General features: G+C 38.4%; 1 pseudogene; it reads right to left on the bottom strand.

Moving 5' to 3' along the window:
* LOC108636857 overlaps nt 1–1,012 on the bottom strand; it is an 84,419-nt pseudogene extending 83,407 nt beyond the window's left edge.

Genomic DNA, 15,218 nt, shown 5'->3' with positions numbered 1-15,218 from the left:
AATAAGTTTTCTGGTTGAGCAGCCTTTATCAAAAGAGGGTCATAAAATGTTCACAGGCCTCCAAGGCCAGAAGATACTGTACACAACATCTTTTGTGGAAAAGGTATGCAGAAAAATCATGGTTTCGATAAGGGCAATACTGCTGGAATGTTGGGCTGACTCTGTATGACCTTGCATCTTTCATTTCCCTCTATGTACAAAAAAGGTATATAAGTTCCATTTAAAAATAAAGCTATGGATCTCGCTCATCAAAGCAGCTTGATCTCCTTGTGTCAATCATTTTCCTCCTCTTACTCTCTCTTTCAGGCTAGTTCCCATCTGGAGTACAAAGATCCGCTGTGTCTACTTATTTCCCTGGGTTTCTAAGACCTTAACGGGAAGGTGCCCTGCTCCTTCACTCCCCCGGGAGACCAGGAGGGCACCTGTGGCCTCACGTGGACAGTGCAAGTCTCTTGTCTTGAGACTTTATTGATTTTCTGTATAAACCAAGGAACACCAGCCTCTTTTCTTCTCTCCTCTATTTTCTTATCTACAACATTTTTAACTCTCTCTCTCTCTAAATCAATTGCAATTGCCGACGCCGTTTCTTCTTTGGGTTTCCCTGGATCCTGCGGGGGCTGGACCCCAGCGCTAGATATTTTATCCTTTTTGATGAGATTGTAAATGAGATTGTTTTCCTAATGTCTCTTTCTTGTAGTTTGTTGGGAGGGTTATGCCTCCATCTTTGTTCTTTTTATTTTAAGATTGCTTTGGCAATTCAAGGTCTTTTGTGGTTCCATATCAAATTTTAGGGTATTGGATTTTTCATCTCTTTTTGATTGTCCTTTATACTTTCTCTTTGCTAACAACTTCTAACACTTCCTTCTGTTCATTCAGTTTTCTCCCAAGTTCTTTGATCATCACAACCATTACCCTGTAACTCTTTTGGGTAGGTTGCATGTCTCCCTTTACTTATTTCTTCTTCTGGGGTTTCATCTTGTTCCCCATTGTTTGAAACATGTTTCTCTGTCATCTCGTTTTGCCCAATTTGCTATTTTTATTTCTATATATTTGCTACTTTTGTTATGTTTCCCAACTTTGTAGAAGTGGCATTTTGTGAGAGATATCCTATGCATCCCAGGAACACACTCCCCTCTGGTCACCAGAGCTATGTGCTCTAAGGGTGCCCCCGATGTGGGCTTCATGGTCTCTTCTGTGGTGGTTGTGTGACCACTGTGGGTGGTGTATTAGGTGTGGCTGGCCCCTGTTTGGTTGGTTGCCTGTGCGTGCTTTGTGTGGAGACTGTTGGCAGCTGTCCGCTGGTGGAGTTGTGTCTTGAGGCAACTGGCTTTGGAGCCCTGCAGGGTCCTGGGACTTCTGATAGCCTGTTGGTGGGTGGCACTGAAGCCTGACATGAGTGACTGTGAGCTCTGGGGTGTCCCAGAGTTGATACTGGTCCACTGATGAGTGGAGCTAGAGCCTGAGGCTACTGGCTGAGGGGTTCAGGGTGTCCCCAACCTGATGTTGGCCTGAGGGCTATCAGGCACTGGGTCCAGAGGGTCTCAGGGCAGGTGCGGGATGACTGGTATGTGTAGACAAGTCCTGAGGCAAGTGCGGAGCCACTGGTGGGCAGAGTCAGGTCCTGAGGTCTCTGGCTGCAGGGTTTAGAGTTCTTAGAGCCCTGCCCTTCTGCTGTCAGCACTCTGGTTAGTTGAAGGCAAGGTCCAGAGAGCCCACTGGTAGGTGTGACTGTATCCTGGGGTGGCTGACTGAGGAGCCAAAGTATCTCAGAATGGGTGTTGGCCCGTTGGTCTGCAGGGCTTGGGCCTAGGGGTGCTGGGGCTTGTGCTGATCACTGGTGAGTGAACTGGGTCCTGACACAGCAGGCTGTGATGTTACAAAAAATGTCCCCCCAAACTAAAAACAACCCCATAGTGATATGTTAAGAGGAAGGAGTCAACTGAAAGAGCTCCCAGTTGTCAAACTTACAATTAAAGTAACAAAAGTTAGTAATATTGGATTATAGTCCAATGTATAAAAATTCATGAGTGTATACTAATATAAATAGAATAGCAAAATAAGTGGAGAACAGTCAAATCTCCCATGCAAAAGAATTCCACATAATTTATGTATTGTGCCCTGAAGGATGTGGAACATAAGTTCCCACTCTAAAATATGGGCTATGGAAAGTGATTTCTTTTCAGAGAATACAGTTTGGGAAGGGGCAGAAAGATTAACTTCATTCTGGAGAACTCTGACAACTATTAACTCTGCAAAGTTATCAATGTTGGAATCAACAATAATGTCATGTTAATTGTATGTTCTTTTGATATTATTTTATGACAATGGCACTTTACCTTGTTTTTTTCTTCAAAAAATTCATAACCCCAGTTAATCATGAGAAAAATATTAGACAAATTCTATTTAAGGGATGGTTATAAAATACCTGACCAGCATTCCTCAAAACTGTCAAGATTATAAAAAGTAAGGAAAATATGAAAACTGTCACAGCCAAGAGCAACCTAAGGAGACACAGCAACTAGATGTAATGTGGGTATCCTGAGTGGGATCCTAGCTTTTCTGGAGGCTACTTGAGGGACTGATTTTCTGCTGCATGTGTTGTGGAGTGCTGATGGGACCCAGCATACTGTAGGTAACTGGGTGCCACTAAGAACAAAGACAGTGGCTTGAACTAGTGTGAAATTTTGAGAGTTTCTCAAGACTACTTAAAAATTAACTTAACCAAGGAATTGAAAGACTTGTACACTGAAAACTAAAAAACTAAACTAAAAAACACTGATGAAAGAAATTAAAGAAGACACAAATAAATAGAAGGGCATCCACATTCATAAATTAGAGACAACATTGTTTAAACATCCTCACCACTATGGATTTCAATGAAATCATTAAAAAAAATAGAAATAAAAAAAGTCTTAAAATTTATATAAATCCACAAAAGACCCTGAATAGCCAAAAAAATCTTGAGAAGGAAGAATCAGCCATCACACTTCCTGATTTCAAGATATATTACAAAGTTATAATAATCAAAACAGCATGGTATTGGCATTAAGACCAACATACAGAACAATACAACAGAATAGTGAGTCAGAAATTAACTCATGCATATTGTCAACTGATCTTTGACAAGGGTATTAAGAATACACAGTGGAGAAAGAATAATGTCTTCAACAGACAGTGCTAGAAAAATTAGATTGCTACACTACATACAAAACAATGAAATTAGTACCTTGTCATATGCAAAAATCAACTCAAAATGGATTAAAGACTTAAACATAAGATTTCAAACTATAAATCTCCTATAACAAAACATAAGGCAGAAGCTCCATGACATTGGTCTTGACACTGAATTTTTTGATTTGACATCAACTGTAAAGGAGCAAAAGCAAAAATAATCAAGTGGGACTGCATCAAATTAAGAAGACTTTGCATAGCAAAGGAAGCCAACAAAATGAAAAGACAAGCTACTGAGTAAGAGAAAATATTTGCAAATTATATATCTGATAAGGAGTTAATGTCCATATATATAAAGAACTCATATAACTCAACAGCAAAAATATAAACATTCTAATTAAAACATAGACAGAGGAACTATGTATAGACATACATATAAAATGTATAGACATTTTCCAAAGACTATATTCAAAAGGTTGAAAAGTATAGGAAGAGGTACTCAATGTCACTAACTCTTCAGTTCAGTCACTCAGTCATGTCTGACTCTTTGTGACCCTATGGACTGGAGCACGCCAGGCTTCCCTGTCCATCACCAACTCCTGGAGCTTGTTCAAACTCATGTCCATCGAGTTGGTGATGTCATCCAATCGTCTCATCCTCTGTCATCCCCTTCTCTTCCTGCCTTCAATCTTTCTCAGAATCAGGGTCTTTTCCAGTGAGTCAGTTCTTTGCATCAGGTGGCCAAAGTATTGAAGTTTCTGTTTTAGCATCAGTCCTTTCAATGAATATTCAGGGCTGATTTCCTTTAGAATGGACTGGTTTGATCTCCTTGGAGTCCAAGGGACTCTCATGAGTCTCCTCCAACACCACAGTTCAAAAGCATCAATTCTTTGGCACTCACTAACCGTTAGGGAAATACACAAAACCATTAGGGAAATATCTCAAAACCACAATGAAATACTACCTCACTCCTGTTAGAATGACTGGGATAAAAAAGACAAGAGGTAACAAGTGTTTGCAGAGATATTGGAAAAAGGAAACCTCTATGCACTGCTTGTACAAATATGAATTGGTGCAGCCACTATGGAAAATAATATAGAAGTTCCTCAAAAAATTAAAAGTAGAACTACCATATGATCTAGCAATTTCACTGCTGGGTCTCTATCTGAAGGAAACAGAACTACTATCTTAAAGAGATATTTGCACTCCCATGTTCATTGCAGCCTTATCCACAATAGCCAAGACATGAAAACAACTTTAGTAACAATCGGCAGATGAATGGATAAGGAAAATGTGGTGTATATATAAATGGGATATTATTTAACCATTAAAAATAAGGGTATCCTGCTATTTGTAATGACAGGGATAGACCTTGAGGACATTATGCTTAGTGAAATAAGTTAGAGAAAGACAAATTTTGTATGATTTCATTTATGTGTGGCATCTAAAAAACCACACAGATTGACGGTTGATGATGAAGAAAATTTGAGGGTAGGGAAAATGGATGAAGGTGGTCAAACAGTATAAATTTCCAATTATGAGATAAATGAGTTCTGGGGATGTAATATATAGTATTGTGACTATAGTTAATGCCATATTGTATATTTGAAAGTTGCTAAGAGAGTAGATCTTAAAAGTTTTCATCACATGAAAAAAATGTGTAAGGTGATATATGTTAACTAAATTTATTGTGGTGATCATTTACAGACATATATACATATAATAATTGCAGTTGTTATGCTGTATACCCTTAAACTATTGAATAATAGTGTTATATGTCATTATATCTCAAAATTGAAAAAAAAGAATTACATACTTTGGAGATTTTCATATTGACTTCCACATTGTTAGAGAATTGATAAAGTTTTATCTAGGTTTGACCAATGCAATTATTTCTTTTCTCTCAGGTATGAATTTTTCTTCTTGTGGACTACAATTTCTATTAATCCTTTTCTTAGTATACATTGTACTTCTTGGAAAAGATTATTCCTTTTTGAGGTAATAATAAAGCAAATGTATAACGTGTTTCCCTGGAGAAGGCAATGGCACCCCACTCCAGTACTCCTGCCTGGAAACTCCCATGGATGGAGGAGCCTGGTAGGCTGCAGTCCATGGGGTCGCTAAGAGTCAGATGCGACTGAGTGACTTCACTTTCACTTATCACTTTCATGCATTGGAGAAGGAAATGGCAACCCACTCCAGTGTTCTTGCCTGGAGAATCCCAGGGACAGGGGAGCCTGGTGGGCTGCTGTCTATGGGGTCGCACAGAGTCAGATATGACTAAAGTGACTTAACAGCAGCAGCAGCAGGCTCTTATATAAAAATGTGGCTTTAGGGTATTGGAGTCCACGTTACTAAATTACTACATTTTCAGTTTGTATATGAAAGTGCTCAATCCACAGGTTCAAATAACAATTATGTCCAGAGGAAAGCTTTGTTTCATTCAAAATGCTCTAAAGAATTGTGAGGAATGGCTGACATCTGCTCGGCACTCTGCTGTTTCGGTTTCAGTGCTCCTCCGCATTCTGCCTTTGAGTGTTCTGCCCCAGTTGCCATGACCAAAAGGAATTCTAATCTGTTTCTTGTAATTGGAGGGGTATTTTATTGAATGAGATTCAAGAGGAAAACTGATTCCCAGGCTAGCCCCAACCCAGGCCAATTGACATCAGTGCTCCTTAGTTGTGTCCTTGATATAGTTTTGAACTTAAAAAACTTTTGACTTACCTAATGAAAAGTATATGAATACAGATTTCTAAGATATCAACTGCTAATAAGAACCATCAAATACCTAATAATAATTTTCTTTGCTTGATCAGAGATCTCCACAGGAAGGAGATTGGCAATTCAGTAGGTGGAATTTTCCCACTGAGCCAGACCTAAAACAAAACCCCAGGAATTCAATCTGCCCCAGGAACAAGTATCTTTCCACTGAGAAATGGGACAAAGAAGGTGTTTATTGATGGTATTAAAAATATATTTATTTTGAAGTGCTCTAGTGTGCTGGTTAAAATCCAGTTTGGATAATTATATTCTTTTCATAGAAATTCCACCTACAATTATAACTGCCAACTCCAGTTTCACCAGCAGTTTGAATTCTAAACAGCCTTTCTTTAACACACATTGTTCTTTAGCTCCACTTTGCAATTTCTGGCCATCTCCCTTTCCCTCCCAACCCCCCCCACCCCACCCCCACTGTAACTGACTGGGATGAAGTAGCACAGCTAAATAGTTTTGGGAATAATGAAGTGATTTGAAATGAATGGCATTATATTAAAGTGATGTGGTACTTATTAAAATACAATCTGATTATATAGACTTTCATGCTACTGCTGCTAAGTTGCTTCAGGTGGTCTGCCTCTGTGCGACCCCATAGACGACAGCCCACCAGGCTCCCCAGTCCTTGGGATTTTCCAGGCAAGAACACAGGAATAGGTTGCCATTTCCTTCTCCAATGCATGAAAGTGAAAAGTGAAAGTGAAGTCACTCATTAGCAACCCCATGGACTGCAGCCTACCAGGCTCTTCCCTCCATGGGATTCTCCAAGCAAGAGTACTGGAGTCAGTTGCCATTGCCTTCTCCAATAGACTTTCACAGATTTTTGGAATTCCTCTGATGATGAATACTTTTGGCTTTTTCACTTGTGATACCCCATAAACCTAGAACTTGATGTACTATATTCTTTTTTTATTATACAAGTTTCAGGTGTATAGCATTGCATCAACATCTGTATATACTAAAGAGTGATCACCACCATTAGTTTGGTTACCACCCATCATTTCCACCACTCCTCCCCTTTTGCTCTGGTAACCACTAATCTGTTTTCTATATCTATTAGTTTGTTTTTGTTTTATTTTTTATTGTTTTTATTTTAGATGCCACATATGAGTAAAATCATGTCCTATTGGTCTTCCTCTGACAGATTTATTTCACTTATTTTCACTCAAGATCCATCTATGTTGTTGCAGATGACAGGATTTCATTCTTTTTCATGGCTAAGTAGTATTCCATTATTCAGTGGAAGGACTGATGCTGAAGCAGAAGCTCCAATACTTCGGTCACCTGAAGCAAAGAGCCAACTCACTGGAAAAGACCTTGATGCTGGGAAAGATTGAGGGCAGAAGGAGAAGGGGGCAACAAAGGATGAGATGATTGGATGGCATCATTGACTCATTGGACTTGAGTTTGAGCAAACTCTGAGAGGTAGTGAAGGACAAGGAAGCCTGGCATGCTGCAGTCCATGGGGTCTTAGAGTTGGGTGTGACTGAGCAACTGAACAACACAAGTCTTACCCACCCCACATCTTCATCCATTCATCCACTGTGGGACATTTCAATTGTTTCCATATCTTGGCTACTGTAAATAATGCTTTAGTGACAATATATTTGTCATCTATGTTTTCTTGTCCTTTGGATAAATACCAGAAAACTAGCTGGGTCATATGGTAGTTCTGGTCTTAATTCTTTAAGGAATCTCCATACCCTTGTCCATAGTGATTGTGTACTGTATCCTTTAGCTTTAAAAAAAATAAATATGTGAGTGTGTTACCTGCCTGATGAAAACATATTCATGCTGTTGGTTTTCATTTCATAAAGTATGACATGTTAGTCACTCAGCTGTGTCTGACTCTTTGTGATCCCATGGACTGTAGCCCACCAGGCTCTTCTGTCCCTGGATTTCTCTGGGCAAAAATACTAATGCGAGTAGCCATTCCCTTCTCCAGGAGATCTTTTCAACAGGGACTGAACCTGGGTTCCCTGCATTGTAAGCAAATTCGTTACCATCTGAGCCACAAGGGAAGCTCATGGTATGACATATATGAAAGATAAAGTACTTCATATGGAAAACACAGAGTACTTCACTAATACATGTATCAAACTCCTTCCTTAAACTAAGAAATATGTGAAAGTTAATTTGTTTTTCTTCTTAAGACCTTATAATTTTAAAATTGAGTGAACCAAAAAAAAAAAATTTTCCTTAGAACTAGTCTTCAGAACAGTTAAGTTATATCTTAAGGTGAAAATGGTTTTGAGAATTAATTTCTTTATTAACTATGGATATCCATTATTCTTCCATCATTTCACATCACTGTTCTTATCCCAAAACTCAGAGAAGCATGATTAGTTTCTTATTCTTTATTCCTTCAGTCCCTTTGTATGTGTTTCATGTCTTTCCATTCCTTGCACCCTCCTTTAAAAATTGAGTGTGCATAATGAATTTTGAATTTCACCTTTTTATTAATGCTTAAAATCACTGCAGATGGTGATTGCAGCCATGAAATTAAAAGACGCTTACTCTTTGGAAGGAAAGTTATGACCAACCTAGATTGCATATTCAAAAGCAGAGACATTACTTTGCCAACAAAGGTCCATCTAGTCAAGGCTATGGTTTTTCCTGGGATCATGTATGGGTGAGAGTTGGACTGTGAAGAAAGCTGAGCGCCGAAGAATTGATACTTTTGAACTGTGGTGTTGGAGAAGACTCTTGAGAGTCCCTTGGACTGCAAGGAGATCTAACCAGTCCATTCTGAAGGAGATCAGTCCTGGGTGTTCTTTGGAAGGACTGATGTTGAAGTTGAAACTCCAATACTTTGGCCACCTGATGCGAGGAATTGACTCATTGGAAAAGACTCTGATGCTGGGAGGGATTGGGGGCAGGAAGAGAAGGGGACGATAGAGGATGAGATGGCTGGATGGCATCACTGACTAGATGGACGTGAGTTTGAGTGAACTCCGGGAGTTGGTGATGGACAGGGAGGCCTGCCGTGCTGCGATTCATGGGGTCGCAGAGTCGGACACGACTGAGCGACTGAACTGAACTGAACTGAACTGAATGCATAATAATCACGATTCAGATAAACTAAACTAAATCTCTTTGAAAGACTGAGAACTTTGAAAAGTAAAAGACATTAATGAATAATTACTGTGCACTAATTGTAAGACATCATATTAAAATGTTAGATATAATGATTGTTACTTTTATTTTCACTAACTAAAAGTTGACATCAAAGCTCAAGGCCTCACAGCATGCCTTGAGTAAAGCCTGATTCATGCACCTGCTCGTCTCATTCCCTAGCCTGAGTTTCAGTCACCTAAGGCCAATTGTTTTGATATATCATTGCAGTCAGTGATGGCAACAGTACATGAACCTCCTCTGTTAACACATAAGTCAATCCTATTGCCAATCTCCAGTTCCAGCTTGTATTATTCTTATTGTATCAATGAAGTAAAATTAAATCCCTGCCAGCACCCTTTTTCATATGGTTAGGGAGGAGAACAAGCATACACCATGAAAATCTTGTTACTCATCTAGGTGATGTAATTCAGAGGATATTATTAGATTTTCTTACCTCAAGGTAAAGGCAACAGACAAGAACACAGAAAACATAAAGTTTAAATAAACAAAATCCATATTTGAAAAATAGAGGATTTCTAAATAAAGTTTTCTTAGATCAGCAAATGGAACTCTCACATACCTGTCTGATAAGATGTGCCCTCAAGTTTCTGTGAGGGCTGCTTAATACTTATGAATTAAAAAGTATTTCCTCTTTGATCCAACTTTATTAAGCCTCCATTGAGCCTTCTTTTTGACTGGGTTCTGCCTTTGGCTGCCTGAGCCCAGTTTTTAGCAAAGAATCTGGTTGAATCCAGTTTCACCAGGGATCCTGCTTATCCAGTTTAGTGAGAATTCTTCCATGCTGAACTCTCCACCTCTGATATTTAATCAAGTTTCTCTTAGTAATTTTCTATCCAAAGACCCCCTCACCCTGCTCTTTGGCTGTATATCCCCAGCTGTCCCAGTATTCAGAGTTGAGTTCACTGTTTCTCTCCTAATAAAATAATCTCTCTCCCTCATTTCAATAATCTTGAATAAAGTCTTCCTTGCCCATTTAATTGCAGTAGTTGCAACTCTTCTTTGACAGAATCAAAAGGGTGCATTTGATCCAAATATGTTCCATCATAGCCTACCAAGATATGACTTGGTAAACACTTACAGTTTTTGAATGGCAGACTTGAAAAATGCAAATATATAATGTAGGAGGGGCATGTATTAACATTCATATGTCTTTGGGATCTATAACAGATAACTTTTAATAAGGAAAGAGGAATCTAGGAAACAGTTACAGCATGCAGAGTTTATCTGATGAAAGTGGGTGTCTATCTAGGACCGCAGTGGGGGATCTCAGGCAGTTTGCCTTTGGGGTGGATAATAGTTCTCACGTGAGACGTAAGGTGTCAATAGGAAGGCAAAGAGGAAGGCAATAAAATGGAAAATGTTTGAGTATACTGAAGAAATGACAAAACTATAATTAGATTCTGTGGTACCTCAGGTTTATATGCTCTCACTACAAAATAAGCTCTAGCAAACACCTTGGATAGCATTGGAAAGAATAATGTCACAAAGAAAGGATTCTCTTAATAGCTTGCTGAGTTTTATGAATGAAAGAGAACTTCAGTTTTTAAAATTATGATTTAGGAATCTTAGCTGAAAATTTTGCTTATCTCTCTTAGGTGTGGGAGCAGGGTGGAACCAAACTCTATTGTCAAATACCAAAAATCTTAACAAAAAATAGACATATAAACATTTATTTTGTATAATTTGTAAAACATTTAAACATGCCCCATCTTTGAACACTGTCAGTGTAAGTAGAATACGCTGTTTAGATTGATTTTCAGGGATCAGTGAGTTATTTGCTCTGAGCCACACATATTCCTTTCTCATCACTTTTAAGTCCAAGAGCAAGCATTGATAACAGTTAACTGGTTTTCTAGGACAACTTTTAACATGGAAGAAAAGCAAAGTTAACAGACTTGTGAAAGCTTTGAACCCAAGACTTTGACCAAGTTTTGATCTATTGTAAGACAAAAGCATTGAGAAAGACAAAATCACTATCATCACATAGACCATGTGTTTGAACACATTTTACAGAACTTACGCTACTCTCTACGGATCATAGTATTATTTCTCCAGATTCATACTTAGGAACACAGACAATGCCAGTTGTCAAAACTTTGGAAGGAACCGTTTCTTTTCTCACCTAGGGAAAGATTATTCCCATTCAAATAAGAGCGATGATTTTATTTATTTTACTACAGTTAGATGGCTACTGGAAGGGATAGCACTCTATGATAGAGCTGTGTTGCATGGTGAATTTTTTTCAACATATTTACAACGACATATTACTATGATAGCTGGTTTGAAAATAAATGATTTCCATAGGTCATTTTGTCTGTTTAAATGTGAATTACTGTTGTTGTTATTGTTTTTCAGTTACTAAGTCATGTCTGACTCTTGGCAACCCGATGAACTACAGCATGCCACGCTTCTCTGCCCATCACTATCTCCCTGAATTTCCTCAAACTCATATCCATTGAGTCAGTAATGCCATCCATCGATCTTATCCTCTGTTGCCCCCTTCTCCTCTTGCCCTCAATTCTTCCAAGCAACAGGGTGTTTTCCAATGAATCACCTCTTCACATCAGGTGGTTAAAGTATTAGAACTTTAGCTTCAGCATCAGTACACGCAATGAATATTCAGGGTTGATTTCCTTTAGGATTGACTGGTCTGATTTCCTTGCTGTCCACAGGACTCTCAAGAGTCTTCACCAGCACCACAGTTTGAAAGCGTCAATTCTTTGGTCTTCAGCCTTCTTGATGGTCCAGCTCTCACATCCATACATGATTACTGGATGTGTCATGTATGGATGACTACACAGACCTTTGTCGGCACAGTGATGTCTATGCTTTTTAAAGCACTGTCTAGGTTTGACACAGCTATTCTCTGAAGCATAGCTTGGAGAATTTTGAGCAAAATCTTGCTGGCATGTGAAATGAGTGTAATTGTATGCTAATTTGAACATTCTTTGGCACTGCCTTTCTTTGGTATTGAAATGAAAATAGACCTTTTCCAGTCTTGTGGTCAAGCTGAGTTTTCCAAATATGTTGGTGTAATGAGTGCAGCACTTTAGCAGCAGCATCTTTTAAGCTTTGAAGTAGATCAGATGGAATTCCATCTTCTCCACTAGCTTTGTTAGTAGTAATGCTTCCTATGGCCCACTTGACTTCACACTCCATGATGTCTGACTCTAGGTGAGTGACCACATCATTGTGGTTAACTGGGTCATTAAGAGCTTTTTTTGTACAGTTCTTCTGTGTATTCTTGCCATTTTTTATTAATCTCTTCTGCTTCTGTTAGGTCCTTGCCATTTTTGTCCTTTATTGTGCCCATCTTTGCATGAAATGTTCCCTTGGTAACTCCAGCTTTCTTGAAGAGATCTCTAGTCTTTCCCATTTTGTTCTTTTCCTCTATTTCTTTGCATTGGTCACTTAATAAGGCTTACTTATCTCTCCTTCCTATTCTTTGGAACTCTGCATTCAGTTGGATATATCTTTCCCTTTCTCCCTTGCCTTTTGCTTCTTTTCTTTTCTCTGCTATTTTTAAGGCATCCTCAGACAACCACTTTGCCTTCTTGCATTTCTTTTTCTAGGGGCTGATTTTGGTCCTCTCCTCCTATACAATGTTATGAACTTCTGTCGATAGTTCTTCAGGCACTCTGTCTACCAGATGTAGTCCCTGGAATCTATTGATCACCTCCACTGTATAATGGTAAGGGATTTGATTTAGGTTATACCTTAATGGCCTAATGGTTTTCCCTACTTTCCTCAATTTAAGCCTGGATTTTGTAATAAGGAGCTGATGATCTGAGGCACAGTCAGCTCCAGATCTTGTTTTTGCTGACTGTATAGAGCTTCTCCATCTTCAGCTGCAGAGAATATAATATCTGATTTCAGTACTGATCATCTGGTGATGTACATGTGTAGAGTTGTCTCTTGTGTTGTTGGAAGATGGCGTTTGCTAGAAGACTGTCTCTTTGTTGTTGGAAGACCAAATGTGGATAATACTAACTTACTCTGAATAGTAGGGGGACAAAATTGACAGAATAGTGTTAAATCCTTTTATTGAAGTGAATAAAAATAATAACGAGAAAAGATGAACATTATTCCCTAATTCTAGTAGTATATATGCCTTGGTGAAAATAAAACTAATCTTTAGGTGAAATTTTATATGAGATTCTACAAGTATCTGTATCAGAATCAAAAGCTGCTTTCATGGCTCCTCCTATTTAATTCAAGGGGTATTGTCCAAGTGCATCAAACTGGTCAGATGTTGCCAGTTCCAACAAAGGATCTGATGAGAATCAGGCCATTTGAATGTAATTAAAACAGAACAGTAAACACCAGAGCTCTTCTACTTTCACAGAAGAAAGCTACTTTTAGTAAATGTAAAGTGAGCATAAAGGACAGTTGTGTGGAGTAGGGAAGTATGAATAGAGCCAGGAAGTCACCACTTACATGCCAGTCCACCAAGCACTTCAGAGGTCACCCAATCAGACATCACTCAGGAAGTCTTTTCAACTCTGTAGGCACGTGTTTCATTATAAACTCTAAGACTGACACCGAAAAAGGCTGAAAAAGTTCAGTGCTTTTGAGTAAACACAATATCATGTGAGACTTTCCACTTTACAACAGGAATGTTTTAGCCTGTATGTAATATAGTGAACAACCGCCATACACTCACTAATGCAGCCTGATTTTCTCATAGATAAGTTCTCCTTCATTGCTCCCCCAAATTCAATAGCGTAACTCAAACAGGAGATTTCTCAGAGGATTGCCTTCTTGCTCAATTTGCCAGACCCATGAAACTGCTTTCACAGATTTTCAAGAAGCCTATTGATCTACTTGGATTCATCTGCTGGAACACGCACAACTTCTAATTTCTCTGCCTTCTTTCCTCCAAGATGTCTTTGCTTCATTTCCCCTGGGGTTTCCATTTCCCAAAAAGTTTGCTATAAAAATGACCTGTAATACATCCATTTCAGCACTTTTCCATCCGTCCACTAAAATCCATTCTTCAAAGCTCAAAAAAATCAGGATTTGATTGTCATAAGGAGCCAAACAGTCTAAAGAAATACTTTTTGAATGATGTGATACATATAGTACATAAACTTGAAGCTACAGAAAAGACACAGATTAACTATCTCAAATATTTAGATACACACATGTGTACACACATACATATATGCATACATACATCACATATTTATTATATACATATTCATAAAAAAAAAATAGAAGGCAGTAAATAAGCCCCACATGCATATAATAAGCACACATGCATTCTACTTGTAGTGCTTAATTAAAAAGCATTTTCTTGCTCCTCAACTATTGTTTATAGTCCTCTGATGAAAAACTGAAATTTAACATGTCAAACTTCCCAAAAAGGGGAAAACCCTTGTGCATTGTTGGTGGGAATGTAGATTAGTATAGGCACTGTGGAAAATGGTACTGAGATTCCTCAAAAAATTAAAAATAGAACTACCATATGATTCAGCAGTTCCACTGCTGGGTTTTTATCCAAGGAAATGAAATCACTATCTTGAAGAGGTGTCTGTACCCTGATGTTCATTGCAATCTTATTTATAATAGCCAAAACATGAAAATAACCTAAATGTCCATTATATAAATGGAATATTATTCCACCATAGAAGGTAGAAAAATACTGTTATTTGTGAAAACATGGGAGAACCTTGAAAGCATTATGCTAAATGAAATAAGCCGGACGAAAAAGACAAATACTATATGTTCTCATTTATATGAGGAATCAAAAAATACCCAAACTCCTAGAAAGAGAGAATGGATTGGTGGTTGCCAGAAGTGGGGTTTGCGGGGTGGGTGGGAGAAAAGTGTGAAGGTGGTCAAAAGGTATACACTTCCAGTTATAAGATAAATAAGTTCTAAGGATGTAATGTTCAGCATAGTGATCATAGGTAACAACACTGTACTGTATATTTGAAAATTACTAAGAAAGTAGATCTCAAAATTCTCACTGCAATAAAAATTGTGAAAAAAGATCACTTTCTCTGGGGTCAGTGATTTTTGGGTTGTTGGCTGTACAAACTTTTAGTCAGCGCTTGGTTGGGGAACTGAGACACTAACAAAATACACACTGTCATTGACAAAAACAAAATAAAATGCTTCTACATCTAAAG

The sequence above is a fragment of the Capra hircus genome, chromosome 10 (genome assembly GCF_001704415.2).
Source record: "Capra hircus breed San Clemente chromosome 10, ASM170441v1, whole genome shotgun sequence".
Taxonomy (NCBI): domain Eukaryota; kingdom Metazoa; phylum Chordata; class Mammalia; order Artiodactyla; family Bovidae; genus Capra; species Capra hircus.
The sequence above is the reverse complement of the archived record's forward strand: the minus strand, read 5'-3'. Positions and strand labels throughout refer to the sequence as shown.